The sequence below is a fragment of the Lepisosteus platostomus genome, chromosome 19 (genome assembly GCF_059453375.1).
Source record: "Lepisosteus platostomus isolate fLepPlt1 chromosome 19, fLepPlt1.hap1, whole genome shotgun sequence".
Lineage (NCBI taxonomy): Eukaryota > Metazoa > Chordata > Actinopteri > Semionotiformes > Lepisosteidae > Lepisosteus > Lepisosteus platostomus.
The window spans coordinates 2,799,996-2,819,197 of record NC_142629.1 but is presented as its reverse complement, the minus strand read 5'-3'; the positions used below and the strand labels follow the sequence as shown (position 1 = coordinate 2,819,197).

Sequence of the window (19,202 nt, the reverse complement as noted above, 5' to 3'; positions counted from 1 at the left end):
AAACGAGAGCCTTTGTTAATTGAATCCGAGTAATTTATATCCTGCAGATGGTGGCACATACTCTGAAATGCAAAGGCAATTTTATGTCTAATTTATGTTGGCATTGCACATCAAAACAAAGAAGGTTGTCTAAATTGTCTTTTGGATTGCAGCACCATTTAGCAGACAGGATTGATCGTCCCAGTCTTGCTGGAGTACAGGGAGGGATGGATTCTAGGGGCTGTGGAAGAAGCCCGGCATTTGGTGGCTCCTGGCCAGCTATACAGAGGGCATCACACACATGTTGGAGGAAGTAGAGGTGTTTGCTGAGGGTGATCATTTCCTGTCTATTAGTCTAATTCTTTGGAGGAATTCCGATTCTTGTTAATGGTATCCATCTTGAAGCTGACATGACAAATATCAAATCTGCACTTCATTTGTGAAATGGATTAAATTCGTGCTTTTTAAAACTCTCCTCACTAGGGATCAGGTCCTTATGTATGAATAATGCATTTGTGCGTTTGAAGGATATTGATTGTTTTTTATGAATAATACATAATTTGCTCATTATTCATGTATGCGGATCTCATCTTGTCCATTTCGAGCCTTTTGACACCTTAGTACACCTCATGAATGTCTGAGGGCAACCTCTTCAGATATTATTTCCTGCACATTTCCCTTCCTTTCGGAATAACAGGGCCCCGGTGTCTTGAGATCTCTTAAAGAAATATCCCCGTGTGTCTGATGAAGAGTAAACATGACTTGTCTTCAGTCTCGACATCATCTGACAAAAACAAAGCTTCTGGAGACTAAAAGCTGGTGGCAAAAACGGTAGACGCTGGTCTCTGATGTGAGGTGTGGGCCTGTGTGGCAGGTGCACGGGGCGAGGTGCAGTCTGTTTCACCACCTTGCACCTTCTACCTCACACAGCAGGAGATTATGCTGGCTGTTGGTTCATTAAATAGGCCCTATTTTAGTTCTGCTGTAATAGTCACTTTGCGAGAAGTCATCAATTATGAATTTAGAGCTGATGAAGCTGGCGTTGGATTGCTGCGGAGATCTGCCTTCTGAAATCTGAAAACCCTGTTTGTCTGCCCTTTATAGTTCTCTCTGCCCCCTCATGGTTACTCCCTGCTCTCTTATTTTTTTATTTGCCTCCCAGTCCCTTCATCCTCCACCTTCTCAATGTCTTCCCTGTGTCTCTCCCCCTGCGCTGTTTCCTTCTGTCCTCTCTCCCCCTGCCTTGTTCCTTCAGCTCTGTATTTCTGCTTTCCCACTGTCAGATAGTGTTAGCTGCACTGTCATGGTCTCTCAGGACCCGTGTGTGTCAACCCCACCTGGTCCGCTTGGAGCAGCGGGTGGGCAGTGCATTCTGGGAAATGTCCAATCTCAGAGGGTGTCATAGAGTGTCCTTCACAGCCTGCAAGGGTGGCGGGGAGGCGCCGGGGCAGATGTGAAGGTGTCTGGAGCTACTCACTCCCGCCGATTAATAGCCCTGACAGTCAGAGCCGGCTGTTAAACACTTCTCAACCGAGCAAATTAAAAACACATCAGGCAAAGCCTTCCGATGGGCGACACCGCGAGCTGACAGAGGGCCATTAAGGAGAAATGGAGAGCGACAGGAAGGGAGGAAGGCAGCAGGGTTTGCGAGCGAGTGGCCGGGGCTGTGCTTTGGAAGAGCGATGCAGCACATGAAACTGCGTGATTGCTCTGCGAGAGAGAGGTCTGCCCCTGGGCCCACAGGTGACAGGTCCCATTTCCTTCCCTGAGCACAGATGCCCTGCACACAGAGCACCGAAAGAGCAAGCAGACAGAGGGAAAGGGCTTTGGGTGCCAAAGGCGGTTCTGATCCTCGTTCTCACTTGGTGGTTCATGTCTGCAGACTCCTGCAAGAATCCTGCACAACTCTTTCTTGAAACATTCCAGGGAATATCTCCTCAGTGCGCTTGGGAATTTCTATTTTTTTTGCCTGACACCTCCCACTCTTCGTATGAAGAAGTCCTTCCTGTTACCTCTCGTGCCCTTGGTTTGATTCACCTGCTGGTCTTGAAGCAGCCCACAGCGCTGAGCTTTCCAATGCTCTCCAGGGGTCCGAATAACTCCAATAACTCCTTTCAAGCCCCCCCCCGTGTGTGCTGATCGAGCTAGACTGAGCCATACAGGAGGGTGCAGAGGTGAGCGTCTCGGTCCGAGCAAGACCGCGCAGACGCCCTCTCGCTCAGGCGCTCTAACCCCTCTCCTGCTGTTGTCAGGTTTAAAAAACGACATCATAATCACGGCAAATGAGACAAAACCTCCTTTTAATTAATGACTTCATTACCTGTCTCGACTAAGCCATTAATGATGATCAGCACCGTGACATTAATCTGCTGATATTCTTGAAGTCGATGGGTAACTGCCTGTATTCCCGTATGAACGCAAAAGAGCATTAAATTGCTACAAGCAGCAGGAGAGAGCTGGCAGACCCCAGCGAGGTGCGTGGTTAAGCTGCAGCCATTTTTCACAGGGGACTTGCCTCCTCTCACTGCTGCTCCTGCATGATACGCGCCGCAGTCTTTCCCTTTCAGGTTCAAAGCCAGACACGTGACGCGCCCTCTGCGCTCTGCCCTTGGGTTCAAGCGGGAGCCGAGCAGAGGGCAGCTGTGCTTCTGCCCTCAGGTGCGAGGCGTGGAGTTGGGCGTGAGTGGCAGCTGCAACCCCAGGTGCAGGGTGGCTTGAAATGGCCTCATATTCCGGGTTCATTCCAGGGCTCCCGATCTTCCTGGAGAATTCCCTTCTGTCTGCAGGAGTAGGAAGGGCCGCTCAGGGAGGAGTGAGGAGTTGGGCAGGGTTCGGATGTTTGTGGCAGGGTAGCGTCTCTGCGTGTGTTTGGTCGGGGGGGGGGGTTAATTAGTTTAAAGGAGAGCAGCGGAATCAGCCCCCCAGGGCACGTCAAGTGCCGGCAGGAGAGAGAAGTAAGAGGGCAGAGAGGGCATGGCGCCCCCTCAGCTCATTCCTGTGAGATGCTCTGGGTGCCGCCGGCTGCCTGAGTCACATCTGGGGGCCCATCTGCTCTGGCACCCCAGGGTGCCCTTCGGTGCCCAGCCATACTCCTCGGGAGGGGGTAGAAACAGCCTCCTGCCCTTCGTGATCTGCACCAGTGACGCCTGTCGGGTCAGGGACGGGATTTTTGAGAAATGCTACTGCACCTGTATGCTTTGTCTTTAACGTAGTTCTGTGATACTGCGGTGCTGCATCTCAGCCCCCTCTGCCTTATATATTTACGTCCCAGTTCTCGGACGCATACTGCAAAACGGGCCGCAGAGCCTCAGAGCCCTCTATTTACTTTGCTTTTAAGCAACTTCATTAATTATTAATCTGCATTTTTCCAGCAGTGCCGGGAGCTGCCAGATTTTGTAGGCAGCATTATTTGGAAAAACGGGTCGGTGCTGTGTTTGTTTTGCACTTTGTTCACGCAGGCCCCTGGAGGGGAGAGTCTCAGACCGGGGGGCTTGATCTGCTAGGCAGGTTAAGTGAGAGGGAAGAAAGGCAGAGGTGTAGCAAGCAGAGTGCCCCAGCCTCACAAGGCTGCAGGTTACGGTTCTGCGCTGTAGTAACCCAATGCAGTAAATTACCCTAATTACAGTGTGACGTGTGACTCTCCGCCCGCAGGGCCGCAGCCCTCCCTCGTGCCTGGCCTGTCACTGCGCTCTGACAGCTATCCGATAGTGCTTGATGAGCTGGCCCAGTGACGGCACATTTATCTTCCACTGGGATCTTATCGCGGTGGCCTGGCAGTTAGGGCCTGTCAGGCATTCATCAGTGTCGTCAGTGCTGCAGTAGTTAACGCTCCTCTCTGCAGTACTGATGATGCACCCCCCCCCCGCAGAAAGCAGCGTGGCCTTCTGACACTTTGCTTTTGGAAAATAACGGATAGATGTCAATGCTGATTAATGGGCTCTCTGCGGCCGAACGGCGCCGAAGACGCAGCCGAGTGCTGCCCTCTGCGCTGCGCTCACACCATCGCAATCGCCCTCTGCACGAACACATCCCTCCCTGATTGAGTTGTCATGTACTCCTTTGCAGAAAAAAAAACTGTTTGTCTGACAATAATAAAGCTGTCACACCACAGCAGAGTGGGAATCCGTTCAGAGTGCCAACGTGCAGAAATTCATAAACACGCCATCTTGTAGCGCGACTCGCCGTTGCTGTCCAAGTGAGTGGGCGGACGAATCCTCCAAGGACAAGGCTGTTATCTGTTGCACATGAGTTTCTGATATTTTTTTTTTTTTAATTCTTCAAATCCGGTTTTTAATTGAGGGAGTTTTAAAGGATCAAGAGGCACGAAAGCGCTCGGCTCGGTCTGTCGCTGCCTGGGCTTGCGCCGTGTGTGTTTGCTCAGTCTGGGGCTGAGGGCAGACTCCAGGCACGCTTTCAGAACTGTCTTATTCCGGATTCTGGAGAGGTACAAATGAGCTAAATTGTGGAAATGCTTACAAACTTGCAGTTCAATCGGAGCTGCAGTCCCTTAGCTTGAATGGCACCTCGGTAGATATCAGGAGGGCTCAATCAATCATTTCCTGAAGGCAGCCTGCGTGGCCGTGTCCTGCCTGGCTGTGTGAGGCTGCCTCTGTCTTCTTAATAAGGCCATTAGGTGACAAGTAAGACGTCTGTTTTTCAGCAGCAATGTGCTGCTCTTGCCTTTCAGCCAGCCTGAGCACAACCCCACAGCGCTTTTAGTCACTACCCAACCTGTCTGTCTGAGACTGCCAAGTCTGGTACGTGCTCCCGTGTGTTAATAAGCGGTGTTTGTCCGTGAGAACACATCTTTATTCTCGAAGGCACGGCTGATGTTTGGTAATTTGCACACACAAAAAAAGTTTTGCTCAAGATTCTCATCGTTTGTAAACACATGCCACAGCACGTACAGCAAGAGGATGGACCTTTTTTCTTTAATCCCTGCTATAATTCTCCTGCTGGAATGAATGGGGAGGTTCCTGAGTCTTAAACAAGGAGGATGATATTCCTCTGAAAAGCAATCGCTGCATTACAAACTGTTTCTTTGTCAGCGGTGTCTGAGAACAACATTTTTGAACAATGGTGGACGACTTTGGGTTTCAGTGACTTCCTGCGCCCCTTTTTTCCAGTAAAGGTGCCAAGCTGATTTACTGTGCCAGTAGGGCACGCAGATGCAAGGCTGTGAGTGATGAGGGCCTGTGAGGGATGAGTGAAGCTGTAGGAGGCACAGTGACGTGGAGCCCTGTGCCCATCAGTGATTAACACATCCCTCTCTTTCCTCCTCCCTGTCAGCACAGGTGCACATCTGCTGAGATCTCACACGAGCGCGGCATCTGCCGACACTCCATCTCCGTCCCTCCCCCCTTCCTTCCTGCCCCTCTCTCGGTCTCCCCCACATTCACCGACAGAGGTGGCTGCCAACACAACAGCCAATTTCCCAAGGTCAGAAGAGCGCAATCAGTAGGGAAAAACAGCATGGGGAACTCCTGAGCCACTCAAATCGGTTGAGGCCTGACCGTGGCCAGAATACCCCAAGCAGAACAGCGGACAACCAGTCATGCTCCACCAGGCCTGGGTAGAATTGTGGTGGGCACACATTACTGCCCCCTGGTGTTCCCTGAGTGCGGTGCAGTGGACTGGAGATGGAATACAACTAGTCCGTCTGTCTTGTGCTAGAACAAAGGCTGTAGTAATGTCCCAGGAGAGTCAATGATTCCAAAGGGAGAGAAGGGTGCAAAAAATAATTTGTGACTACTTTTGGGGGGTCTCGTCTTCTGTCTGGGCCCACGTCCCGTTTCCTTCTTTCCAGACGTTTTGGTTTTTTCCGCCCTCCCAAGATCCCTTTGCTTCTCTCTTCCGGGCTCCCCTCCCTCGGCGCACGCCGGCTCCGCGCTGCCTGCAGGACTGGGTTGAGAGAGAGTTCACGCCGTTAAAGATGGATGAGCCACCCGCGTCACGGCAGGAGAGGTAATGAACAGGTCTGGATCCACTTCGCTCAACGGGAGCCGGCGGTATATTTCACCGAAATGAGAATCGCAAACATGTGCAAAGACGAAACCGTAGCCGGCTGATGGAGTTTTTGGATGTTTGCTATCTGCTGTCTGACAATGATTCCCCCAGCAGTGATGCACCAGCAGGCTATTAGATCTGCTATCTACCTGGGGGATTTCACAACTGTGTCTGCATCACTGTGCACTTCTCTGATTATTGGAACTGGACACCCTGCCAGAAAACCTGTAAGGAACCAACGTTGTCAATTACTGTAATCTACAGATGACAGGGTGGGGGGGGCGGCTGGTCAGGGGATTCTTCTTATTTTGAACTTTTTTTTATTTAAAAAAAAAAATCATATTGGTTGGCATTTCACACTTTTTTAAATCTCCAGCCAGCAGTCGTGGCCTCTTCTTTGCTTACTGTAAGCGACGGGACAGGGGGGGGCGGTCTCCTGGCTTTTTCGGTTCCTGGTGTGTCAGACCAGCTCTGTGCAGTTCCAGGGGGAAGAGATCAGCTTCCGTAGTCTTCAAATAACGGGCGGAAAAGGTCCGGGGTGGGATGGGAAATGTGGTGATCCAGTAGGCCGGCGTGAGTGTCTGTGCGATGGAGGGAATGAGGTGGAAGAAACGGTCAGGGATCGTCTGTGCGCAGGCATGGTGTGTGATGCATTGTGGGAGAGAGGAGCCCTGAGTCTTCCCAGGATCTGGCCTGGGGACGCCGGGCAGTCATAAGATAGAAGGGCTCTGCTGGAAACCCAGAAACTTTGCTTGGGTCCATGTTTAGGAGCGAGTCCAAGGACAGAAGAATAACAGTCTGGCTAAAAACTCCAAATGAGAATCCAGTCATATCATTGAGCGAGCTCATTCCCATCTCTGCCTTGGTGTCTTCTCACTAACACACCTGATTTTGTCCAGAAAGGAAGGGACTCCAAGCTTCATTCCTTTGTTTCATATTTTTATAGCCCTTTAATGATATGGAACAAATACCGAGGGACTGAGAGCATTCCTGTATAGGTACAGTATGTACTGCAATAGAGTACGTGAAAAGGGGAAAGCCATTCAAATTCATAATAGAACTACATTGGGAGGTTGTAAAAAACTGTTCACAGTGGTTTCTCTATTTGTATTCTGCTCTGCGTAGCATCTGTGCAGTTTACAAATGTGGAAAGACGTGCAACGAGGCAAAGCAGCCAGCGTGTCTGTTAGCATCTCTGCTCTTGTCTCCGACTGCTGGAGCAGAGAAACAGGTTCTGTTTTGTCAACGTGCAGGAATGCAGGCCCAGCTCCATCACCTGTAGTCCAGCAGTCGAGTGCAAGGGGCACTGGGATAAGAGCATCTGCCTCTCCGAGATGTGACAAAGATTTTGAAAGCTGACCGATGGTTTGCCTGTTACTTGAAATCCATATTTTCTGAGCTGGAGGTGCAATTGTACCCATGCCGAGAGAGACACAGGAACTGGCAGGTGTGCCTTATGGATCGTTTCTTCTGCAGGCTGAAACATTATCGGCCCGCTCAAGTGCCTGAGCTCTCTGTGCAAACATGACCAAGGGCCTCAGCCCGACACCAGCCAGCGAGAGGGGCCGGGAGCCGGGGGTGCTGGATTTCGGTCTCCAATCTCGAAAACGCAGTCCGCTCGACGGGCACGCCCTCCCCTGCCTGCCACTCTGTTTGTGTCGCAGAAGCCTGTGTTTGACTGGGCCATTTCTCCCAACTGAGGCGCTGTGGATTAAATGCAGGGCAGAAAAGCCTGCTGGAATAAACATCCACAAAAGTGGGTTTTGGCACTAAGGTACTCAATATACCGTATCATAAATAGTGGTCTAGAATGAATAATAACCAGTCAGAAGTTTAAAAAGTTCTTCAAAACCAGCATGTATGTCTTTCAGGAACAGACTTCAAAAACAAGGGCATCTCCATCCACCCTGTCTACTATGCATGCTACAGCACCTGTCACTTGAATGTTTTATTCTGTTTGTGTGTTCAGGTACTGTATCTGTGCATACAGTACATATCGTTTGCAAAAGAAAACAGAACACAAACTGGAAAAAATCTGCACACATTTTGAATAATTTAAGCTTTTTCACTCATCCCAAAACTTCCTCCATTTCGTTCCTTCATTTCTGCAAATTATGTACACTATACCCTCCTGTGGAAATCCTTTCTCATATATAAGGATTTTTCTTGGGCTGATGTTGTGGGCTGCTGTCTGCTGACAGAGGCGGTTCAAGTTGGCAGCCTGGTTTCTATGGCGATTGGAAGTGAGTGGTTGTCATGGGAACATGTAGCACAGCTGCCTGCCTGTGGCGTGAGATGTACGGCCAAGTTGTAGCTCTGAACTATTGCCCTCTTTGCTCTGCTTCCGAAACACTGCAAAGGCAGGGGACTGCAGCAAAATAACACAGATCCCCTTGGCGGCTCTGCTTCCCTTCTGTCTGTGCTGCGCTCTTTCGAAAAACAGAAATATATCTTGTGGAAGAAAGCTTAGGTCTCCCAGAGCGCCACTGTGCACGGTTCAATGATTTTTAAAAGCAAAACTAAAAGCGTCTTACAGAAAGAGGGAATGAGTCTGAAATTCAATATTATAAATAACCACATTTCAAGTTGCCTGAGCAAACAATTGAGGTGGACCGAGTACTGGTCTGTCTGCTTCAGCTGCTGAGGTCTGAGTCTGCCCTCAGTCTTCTCCAGGAACCACTAAACTGAGAAAGTGGTCCGTCAGGTTTTACTGGTGTGGAAATTCCTTAACTCCACTGCCCTGTTTTCTAGTTTTAGTGTAATGACCGATTTATCCAGCTAGTCGGCAACCACACAGAGCCTTTACAGCTCGGCACCAGCTAGCGTGTTTGTCTCATGATGTGAAATATTTCAGACCCAGGGTTTGTCCCGGGCTGGAGCAGGAAATCCGAGAGCACGTCTCTCGCCGGAGCAGACCCTCCGGGTCCTGCCTGGGGGGCAGGCCGGTGAAGCAGACGCAGAGCTGGCAGGCCAGGTGGCTGTCTCGGGGGTGGAGACGCGCTGTGGGAGAGAAATACTGTATAAATGGCTGCGGTATTGATCTCGCCCAAACATCAGTATCGGAGAGGGTGTGTTAAAAGAGCCACAGGCGAGTCCACTGCAGAAAAAAGGGGTACCCACCAGGGGCGTAGGCACGGGTGGGCATGGGTGGACCCATGACCAGGCCCACCCTGATTGATCCTAGGCCTACCCAATCAGTCCAAAGTCATTTAAGATCTTTCTTTTCCTTGTTTGCGTTACATGATTTGCTTTTTTAATGTTACCTGTTTGTTTTGTTTTTTTTCATCGTATGTGATTAGCTATTGGCTCGCTGTATCTTTTGTGACCAATAAGAAGAGGATATCAATCTAGTGGGGGCGGTGCTTGCCTAGCCTTAGCCTAAGTGGCTATCGTTGTCGTCAGACGCTCGGTTTTTGGTTTATGAGTCAAACATGGCAAAACAAATACATATATCTACGTTTTTCAAAAGGTCGCGTGGAGATGACCAGACCAATCCCGAAACAAATATGACACATGAGATGCTACAGGCATCTTGGGTTTTAAGGAGATACATGTTCGACCTGTAGGAGTTGAGCACGAAGAGGTTCTCAAATTTTTCCTGTAAACAAATTACAAGTTTTGGAATGCATGAATAACATTGAGATAATATTGACGGGTAGATGCGGGTGTGCATTTTACAGATAACTATATCGCCTCTAAATGCCCTGCAGTATTTTTAAGTGAACGACGTTTACGGAGCTAAAATACATCCAAAGTGTGTGTGTGTGTGTGACGCTTTTATTAGCAGAACGTTCTAGCAATTCAAGGTAACGATGAATTGGTTAGCACTGTAATGCGACTATACCAATTCAGTGTTAAATCTTGTGGGAAGTAAGTCACGAATTTCCAAATAAGGCGTCTTTCGGCAATCAAAATAGAATACTAATTTTCTGAATTTCATATAAGTTTAAAAGCAGCACGGAGGATCAAACAAGATCTTCAGACCGTAATATTTTAATACCTTCGCAGTTTTTATTCGTATGGCGCCTCACTCGATATTACCCTCGGGGCGACGCATTTACTCCAACGTCTGAAACCCCTACGTGCGTGCAGGTTCTTCTGGTATGTTATGCAAAGTCCGCTGAATATTTAAAGGCAAGGTAAACCCTGCATGGTATTTTAAGTACAATATTTCGGACGGATTTTGAATCTTGCGTTTTGCGTTCTGTTCATTGTGTTTTACTTCAGAGTAACTCTAAAACTACTGGACAATCTAAAAGCAGGCATACGAAAAACTTAGAACCGTTACAAGCAACAGGTGAAAATGAGCTCTTGCAGCTTTTCTTTAGCTAAAGACTAAGTCCTCATATGAGAGACCTTTGCACACCAGCTGTCATTTGAACGGGAATTTGCCGACTCTCAGGAAAGTGACGAGATTATCGCCATATTTAATTCCAAGCCTAGACGCCTGCGTCTGGTCTAGAAGGCCAAAACCTCACAAGAAAGGTAGGTACCGTTTGTTTTTGTGCGTTTGTTTTTGTGTGCATCGCGTGTAAAGGCTGCAAGAGCATCAATATACATATATCTAATTAAGAAATTAATTAGTTGCTTAACTGATTGATTGATTAGACTGAATTCTCCTTGCAGGGTGACTCATTTTGTAAAACAATTACTGAAACGTAAACATTTCCATCCCCACAGTTAAACTAGGATGGTAAAACAAATAAACATTGCCGCTGTATGATACATTTTACGAAGCTGAACGCTGGAAAAATTTAAACAAATGAGTAAAATATAGTGACTGACAAAAATGCACGTTACAAATGTATTTTGAGAGGCATTAGATCTGAGTACAAACGAGTATTTGTTTTGCATTTTTAATGCCCCTCAATTTATTTCGTACATATACAGTGTACTATATATAGTAGGCTACAGAGTGTTTTTCACAGAGCCATTTTTTTCCTTACATAAAACCCACACTTCTACAAAACTAGAAAGGAAAAAAAGAAAGATCTTTAAAGTTTTTTGCTGGAGCTCCTCGAATTGCCTCTCGGAAATATTCTCGTCGTGCCCCAGAGCTCGGGAGTCTTGTTTTATTCTCTTTTATGAAGGCAGCCCCTGAGAGCGACACTGCGGCTTGCTCCTCTGCTGTTAAACTCCAGTGCTTGGAGTTCCATCCTTTTTTTTTTTTCCTCGAGAGTAAAACAAAAAACAAAAACTGTTTTAAAAAGGTCCTAATCGGCAGATTAGTCGTTCACGTAACCCGAGGGCAGACTGGGTTCCCAGAGATGGAGAAGCCCTGGTGTGGGGTCCCTGGTGGCAGGTGACTGTTTTCAGGGTTTTGACCTGGTGATGCACTGGTGAGGATCATCCTCACACCCACACCCCTGCGGACAGTCACAGTTTTCATGGTTTTAATGAGCAGGAGGGCCAGTCCCAGCTCATGGCCTGATGCGGTTCTCACATTGCCGAGTGGCAGGGAGAGAAGGAGGGTTTTTCGTCAGAAAGATGGGGGTCTGGGCCAGGGGGTGATATTCACGCAGCGATGCGCTGACAGCCAGCTCCTGCTCATACCTGCGGCGCAGCGGCTCTCAGGCCGGCTGTGGGCAAAAAAAAAAAAAAAATCAATCAGGAGATTTAATCCGAAGGCAGGCGGCTTTACAGTCAATACATCTGAAATGCCAATGCGCTTTAATTAACTGCGACACAGATAAAACGGCGAGGATTCGTCATCCTCCGGGGAGACGCTACGGCTGCCCTCGCTGTCCCCGGCGAGCAGCCCCTTGCTCCGCTCGAGGTGCGCCAGTCCGACGGCTCCTCTTCCCCGCTCTGCGGGTCGTGTTGTGAGGCGGTGCCGCGGTAGTGTCCCCGTCCCCTTCGGTCCAGACGGCAGGGGCAGCTTGGGACCTCGTCTCCTGCGATTCCCGTTTCCACATCCATTATCCTGTTAAAGCAGAACCCGGCTTTGCCGGCTCCCCCGGGCGCAGTTTTTTTAAGAAAAAGCACGCCATTTATCCTCTCATTTACTTTGACATTATTTAAGGCGCGCGATTAATGAAGGGGAAGAGCAGAGCTTTTCAAACGCGGGGGTCGTCTTTCCGTGTCTCTGCTGATAGCGCCTGGTAATTAGTTGGAAATAATTAGGAGGGCTGAGGCCACACGGCGTGCCAACCCGCCCAGCGCTCCCCACCCCCCAAGCCGGGCGGAGGGACTGGTCCTGCAGAAGCGGGCACGCCCATGCATTGCTCGCCGTGCCCCTGGGCCGGCACTGCCGGCTTCATGACCATCCCCACTAACTAAATCCGAGAGGAAGGGGGCTGCACCCGGTCATGACTCGGGTCCAGAGCAGCTGACCCTGGCATGTCTCACCATGAGGAGCTGCAGGATACCCAGGAGGCAGTGCATCTGCAGGCTGTCCCTTGCCTTGTCCCCGGCTCAGATCCAGGCATGCTTGCTCCCCTCAACACCCACCTGTGCCCGTGCAGTTCTGCAGCTCCGGTGGGGGTCTCGGAGTCATGTCACTGTTACTTACCTTCACTCCGTCCTGCGTCACCCTGCCTGCCTCCGCTGCAGAGTTTCCACTGAGCTCTTCTCCCTGGCGTCCCTGGAAGCAGGACCCTTCAATAATGTAACATCCCATCTGCGGCCCGTCTCTTTGCTTGTCAGCGGGCCAGCTTCCTGGGATGACTGATCTGGAAGGAGAAGCAAGCAGCAGTTGAGCTCATTTTATGTTTTAATTACTGCTGCAAAGGAGAACCTCTGATACTGGTGTGACCATTGAAAGGACTTGTGACTGAATTCCATATACAGTATGCAGGTCTGATTAGAGGGACCTGGCTCTGTAGGTTTAGTGGTGGTCTGGGGGGTCAGACAGGGACTGAGAAATGAAACGGAGTGTGTTGGTTGTCCGCGTCGTTTTTGTATTTTGAGCCGGTTTTAGATGATCGAACTGCTTGGCTGATAGCCTGGGGAAGCTAGCGTGTTCTTCAGAGCTTAGCCCAGGTTCAGAGAGGAGCAGAGGGTCTCCCGCTTGCTCCAGCACTACGGCTCAGGGTCATCGGGGGGCCGCTGAGTCCTGCCTAGTCTTCCTCTTTGATGTACAGCTGGGCTTTATCTGTGCAAGGGTGCGAGCATCTCTTTTCCCTCCTTTTCTTTTCTGTTATAATGTTAAGAGACACAAAAATAGAGAAACTGGACCATTCCAAACAGTATTTTGCATTCAGTGCAATTTGGAAATGTTGGACATATGCCTTAATGTCAGTAAACACTGGCTTCAATGCTTCTTTTATGTCAAAGTGAGCGTCCCTGATAGTGCTGTATTTGCCTACGTTTTTAGGATATTTTGTGATTCGTTTATAAACGGAGCCCGAACAATGCAGCTTGAGTGCAATATTTCAGAGGCTGACATTTAAAATCAAAGCCATTGTCACGGAATAGTATATCATTTTTTGGAGTCTGAACATGTGATGTTTAGCTATATAGCGCTGCTCTTGTCATGTGACTTTCACATGTGATTAAATCAGTGAGACTGGGGCTTGGTAAATAACATGATCAAGATTCATATTCACCCCGTATATTTACTGGATGCTGGCCAGACAAACTGACTCGCCTTTGTTCTAATTATGTCTCTTGTTAAAAAGCAAAAGGCACCATTAGCTGAATGACGGGGATACATAATGAGTTTTGACTTAAACCTCTCTACTTCAATTGCACACATCATTCGACTGTGAAAAGGCCCTGTTCCACACACTTTGTACAGATGTTAAAATAAAACAGTGTTCTCTACTGTCTGTATTTCATTAAGGGGGGAGCGAGTAGAAGTATAATCATTACAAACCCCAATTCTTTCTATCATAGGGCAGTACAAGACCTTCCCAAAAACCTGGCCCAACCTTTAATGTGAAGAGATCACTGTGGGTACTTCCAGTCTTTATTCCAACAGCTCACGTGCAGACAGCCTGACTAGATGACTTGACGATCAGCCTTTTCACTTTCCTTTAAACTGAGATGGATTTATGCTCAGCTTAATGATCTTACTCATTAAAATGTAAATGACCATGTTAATTGCAAAATGGGCTTAGCAAACTTCTCTGCTTCAAAATGTGTGGATTTCCGATGTACTCATTTAAAATAAAAACAAGATTCATTATGCTATTCTGATTAAATGGTTTTAGCTGGGAAAAAAAGTCCGATTGCACTCTGTGTTGGAGTAATTACAGCGTTCTTATTTAAGACTTTTCTTTTTTTAGACGAAACAAAATTTAACAGTCAGCGATTGGTATCTATATCTCCACGCTGAAATCCGCATTTCCCTGTGTGAATGGAGAAGGCAGTGGCTTTCTGCCTGTCTGCTGAGTAGCTTTCACAGCTAATTTTGTTGTCAAGCAGTGTCTGGGTAATCAGAGATTATTAAGACCATTGTGAAATTAAGAAGATCATTTACATTTTAATTGGAAGTGGAATGAGACTCAATCAATTGCATCTCGAGATGAGCAAAGAGCACATCAGTGTGTTGGGGTTCATGGTTACTGGTGTCTTCTGTCTAGATATCCTGGGACTTCAGCAGTTCTTGAAGATGGCTTTGATTTGTCTGATTTGTCTGAGCTCGGCCCTGTAGTCATTTGATTTTTCACCGTGCTTATTATAGTCAGCATTTCTCTTATTTGGAGAATTGTGTTTTGATCCAGCTTCCTGCTTTATTCCGTCCCAGCACGCTGTCCTGCAGGTACAAGCTCTGCACAGCATGGAATAGTACAGAGCGTTCTGTGGGATTCCTCAGAATGACAAATCCTGGACTGTTCATAGACGCTGTCAGGGGAGACTTGCTTCACTCAGCCCATGTGGCACTGTAGTAAACGAAGCAACTTGGCTCTGTCTCCCAGTGTTGATCCAGGGGTTTATTGCAGCTCTGACATACCGGGCCACAGGAGCTCATCAGACTGTCGTCCTCAGTGCACCACAGCCCCCCACTGTATCACCCCGCGGTCTGTGCCCGTGACATCCATCCATCTCACGCCTGGAGGCATGTCGCTCAGGAGAGCTTCGCAGGCCGGTCTGTGCCGTCACTGCTGATCGATCTGCTCCAAGACACTGAGCCCTGGCCCGAGATCACCCCTTCTGACCGGATAATCCGCAGTCGATGAGCTCTCCTTCTACTCTGCCAACAAGGCCTGTTTGGGAATTCACAGCAGCTCAGCACAGCAGAAGACAGGAGCCAGACTGGAGAGGGAGGCCTCCTCCGCTCCCCAGTCTTACATCCTGCAAAACCGCTGTTCTGGGAGGTTGCACTAATGCCAGGAACACTTCCACCAGTAATGCCCCGTGGGAGTTTTTTCGGCTAACTCTGCGCCTTTGAAAAAATTGTGGAGAGCCTTTTTTAAGATGACTCTGAACTGGGGTTTATTCAAAAAAAGATTTGTTGCTCAGGAAGACGCAAAGTGAAAATGTCTTACTCTTTCCCTGTCATGAGAGGAGATCGAAGTGTGTGCAGCTCGTCTCTCTTCTTCTGGCTGGGCGGAGTGTGATGCCCGTCCCGAGCTATTTGCAAATCCCTGTGTCTTAGCCGCCCCCAAACTTTTCAGGAATTAGTAGCACATCCTGCCGTTGGTGAGGCAGGCAGGCAAAAGCAATTGGAGTGATTGGCCATTAATGGCAGGATGTAGGAGATGCTTAGCTCCAGCTCATTAAGTGGAGTCTATTAAGATGAAAATAAATCGAGTGAGTTTTAATCTGAGAGAAAGGGAATTATCCCTTCTAAAACAATACGTTGCAGGGGTAGTGAGCCAAGCACATAGTGCACCCTCCATCGCCTCCTGCACTATAGCTCTGCAACATCTGTCCGTTCACCCAGAAGTGAACACAGTTTGGCACTGAAGGGCAGAATACAGGCTTCTGCAGCGGCCTAACAATGAGAAGGAAGCAGAGAGGGATCATCAAGAGTGGTTTATTAGATAAAAAAATAAGAATGTATCAGAGTGAAACAGTGTAAGGACAGGAGCATACCCTTTTCCCCACAAGCAAAATGATTCTGCTGCAGCATGTTGCTGGATCGAAGCACATCAGCCTCCTACACAGTGAGCCTGGCTGATTTGTCGATTATGGTGCCCCTGTAAGTCTTCCTCCCTGTTCACTTTTTGTAACTGTACGGGCTTGCTTCTCTGAAAGTGAGCATCCAGACTTTTAAGACCTTTTTTTTCTGGCATCTGGTCGATTTGTATGAGAATGGCGAATGGCTCCAGCACACACACTCACACACACAAGCACTAGCAGAGCGTGGCGATGTTCATGTGCAGTAAGCCTGCCATCTGCTCTGGTGAGATGAAGGTTTAGCATTGCAAATGCCACAAGGGTGCAGATCTGCACCTCCAATATGAGGAAGTAGTTGAATAGGTCTAGAGACTCCGAGCCATGTAAATGTTTAACTAGTACTGCAGTAAAGCAGGGAACAAAATAGCTCCTATGGAACAGTGGCATTAATGCATTGCACCTCCATCTACTTGAGCACCTGCAGTCTGTATAGACCAGGCGATGTGTGAAAGCTGGTTAAGCCTACCTGGTGGGAGAACAGATTTCCTGAATGATGTGTTTTGACGAATTCCCAAGGAGTTGGTCCAGATTCGGGGGTGGTGGCAGATGCCTGGCTGGTGGGAGCACGCGCTAATTGGATTTGTCAGACATGAGCCGCGCAGTGTGGGAAGAGACAGAATTAAATCTTTGATTTAGCATGCTGCTTTCACTCTCCCCTAATGCCTGGGGACAGAGGGGATGGCTTTATTTCTTTATTCTATGTGCTGGGTTAGTGGTACAGAGACAGGGAGGCACTCAAGCCTGCAAATAGGAAAAGCTACGCAGTGTTAAGAGGCCAGGCAAGTGGGCCAGCAGGATATCCTGTAACACAGTATTAAAGCTGGAGCATGCCCTCTGCAGGACAGAGATAGATCGGATTGCACATTCACAGCAGCACACGAGAGGGGAGGCTCGCAGGAATTTCCAGATCTTACCTGCCGGTCTGAGCTGCAGAGCTTCCTGTGCCCCTCAGGTGAAGCTGGAGCACGATTGAAGTGCATCTCCTGTATAGGCTGGTATGGCTCGGGTGATGTGCTTCTCATGAGGAAGATTAAGATGAGAAAATGTCATCTTATATTATTTTCAATTTCACTTTTCATTTGAACTTCAGTGTCTTTACTTTCCGCTGAGCCGTCTGCGGCCCCTGTGATCTGCTGCTGTTTCAGTTTACATGTGTGTTAAGAAGCATGATTCAGAATGCAGATCCTCTCTCATGGACTGGAATAGTACTGAAACCGATGTACAGTACAGGCTGGGTATTGTCGTCTTGTAGCCAGTACGCTGTCTTGCAGTTTAAAGCATGTTTAAGGCAAGGTGGGGCTATTCTGAAGCCTCCAGTAATGGTTTGAATCACATCTGGTAATGGCCCTGTGTGAAAAGAGAGAGCCAGAGAGAGTAAATTAAAAAGCCCTTTAGCTCACATGGTGGAACTTCAATTCTGCTTCCACTACGGAACCACAGTTTATTTTCCAATAACGTCTCTGTGTTGGGTACTTAAAAATCATAGACCTCCAACACAAAGATTCGTAGAAAAGAGTATGCAAATTATTATTTTTTCCTGTTAACGATGGCCTTGTGGACTAATTCTTAATTAGAGTAAAGCTGAAGTGCAGTGAGTAAATGTAACAGTTTGCTCAGACGTGTCTAAATGATCCTTGAATAATGGGCCAGGACACAGAGAGAATTGGCTAATGCTTTACCTTAATTACCATCAATAAAGACTTCATTGCTCTTCTTTGATTGGGAGCAGTACAGAGGTGCCTCCACTGCTAGGACACAAGGAGCTGTGTCAGTATTGATCTGCTCGTTTCAGTGTCCAACGCTTGTCTGTGAGTGAAGCGCGAGGTGAGGACTCTCTAGCAGTGAGGTGGATGGGAGCTCAGAGATGGGGCTGATTGTACATCAAGTTCAACCCATCCCTGGTGCCACCTTGGGTGAGTACCAGCCTCCAGCCAAGCAAGGTCTCTCCAGGCAGCAAGCTAAACGCACAACACCTTGGGGCGATAATCTCTAGAACAAGCAGCGCATTCTTGATGTGCACAATTAACAAACGCTCTATATGGAAGTGCTGTATGCATTATATATTTAATTTACTACAAGATTTTGCCTGTAAATAGGCCTTGCCAATTAGCCTTGTAATGCCCAGCGCGAACCCAAAATAAAAACAGTACTCTCCAGAACTGCAGCGTTTTAAAATGCCACTTTTTGTTCTTTCATGGAGAGTGATGATGACAGCCCATCTGACACGTCTGTCTCCTCTAGCGTCACTGAGCCCAGCATCTCGCTAATATATTTACTTCCCTTAATTGCAGCTCACTGGCTGTGTAGTGGAGATGTGGTCTGCTTAATTGGATACCCAATTCAATCACCGAAAAGCTTAATTGGTCACAGTGAACTTTGGCAGGCTGGGAGAGGGAGATTTTTGACAGGTCCTGAGTGAAATACTGGGGGGAGAGGAGAAACAGGGAGGGAGAGAGAGATAAGGAGAAAGAAAAGAAATTAGGACTGAGGAGCAAGAAGAGGACAAGGCTGAGATTCAGAGGCTAGTTTCAGACAGAGAGGACCATGATTTCTGCTGGTAGCTGCTTCTAAACAGGGGCTTGTGAGAAGGACAAGGAGGGGGAGCTGGGAACATCAAGGCTGTCAAATCAGGAGGCTTATTTCCTGTTTCCCTTCAGGCTTTGCGGTGCGTGTGAGAGAAAAGACATAAACACAGCTGCACCTCATACACACCAAAACACTTTACACATAGCCCATCAAAGATGCACATACTGTATATATATAAATATTGAGCCCAGCCTAGTCTATGAACTGCACACACTTCCCTCCCAAGCTGTTAATCCCAAAGTTGCATCAACAACTTAAAGCACACAGGTATACACACCAGAAGGTAAATACTGCTGCAGATACAGACATTCACCATTTGGTGGAAAAAAAAAGTATTTCAATCCCTAGCTGCACATCAGTGCTAGACAGTGCTCAAACCACGGCAAGTCCTGCACCCTCCAGACACACAGCAACGCACGTCCTGCAGCGGTTATGTGTTCGCCAGCCTGTCCCCACTCTTCCTGCACCAGACACCTCTGTTCATGTTCACACACTGTCGTTCTCTCTCTCTCTCACACACACACACACTCACTGCGCGTCTGGTGCGCTATCACACGGGCCCACTC

The 19,202-nt window shown here is 48.2% G+C and overlaps 2 long non-coding RNA genes across 4 annotated transcripts in view; one reads left to right on the top strand and one right to left on the bottom strand.

Moving 5' to 3' along the window:
* Window positions 1-9,415: 9,415 nt before the first annotated feature.
* Window positions 9,416-19,202, top strand: part of LOC148644883 (uncharacterized) — a 56,689-nt gene continuing 46,902 nt past the window's right edge. For all 3 annotated transcript variants that reach the window (XR_015928558.1, XR_015928557.1, XR_015928556.1), the window contains exon 1: window positions 9,416-10,470. This is a non-coding gene — a long non-coding RNA (uncharacterized LOC148644883). The remainder of the gene's footprint in view (window positions 10,471-19,202) is intronic.
* Window positions 10,819-18,171, bottom strand: LOC148644884 (uncharacterized). The gene is made up of 3 exons (XR_015928366.1): window positions 16,965-18,171; window positions 12,497-12,656; window positions 10,819-11,564 (listed from the first exon to the last, which is right to left on the bottom strand). It is a non-coding gene; the product is annotated as an uncharacterized LOC148644884 (long non-coding RNA).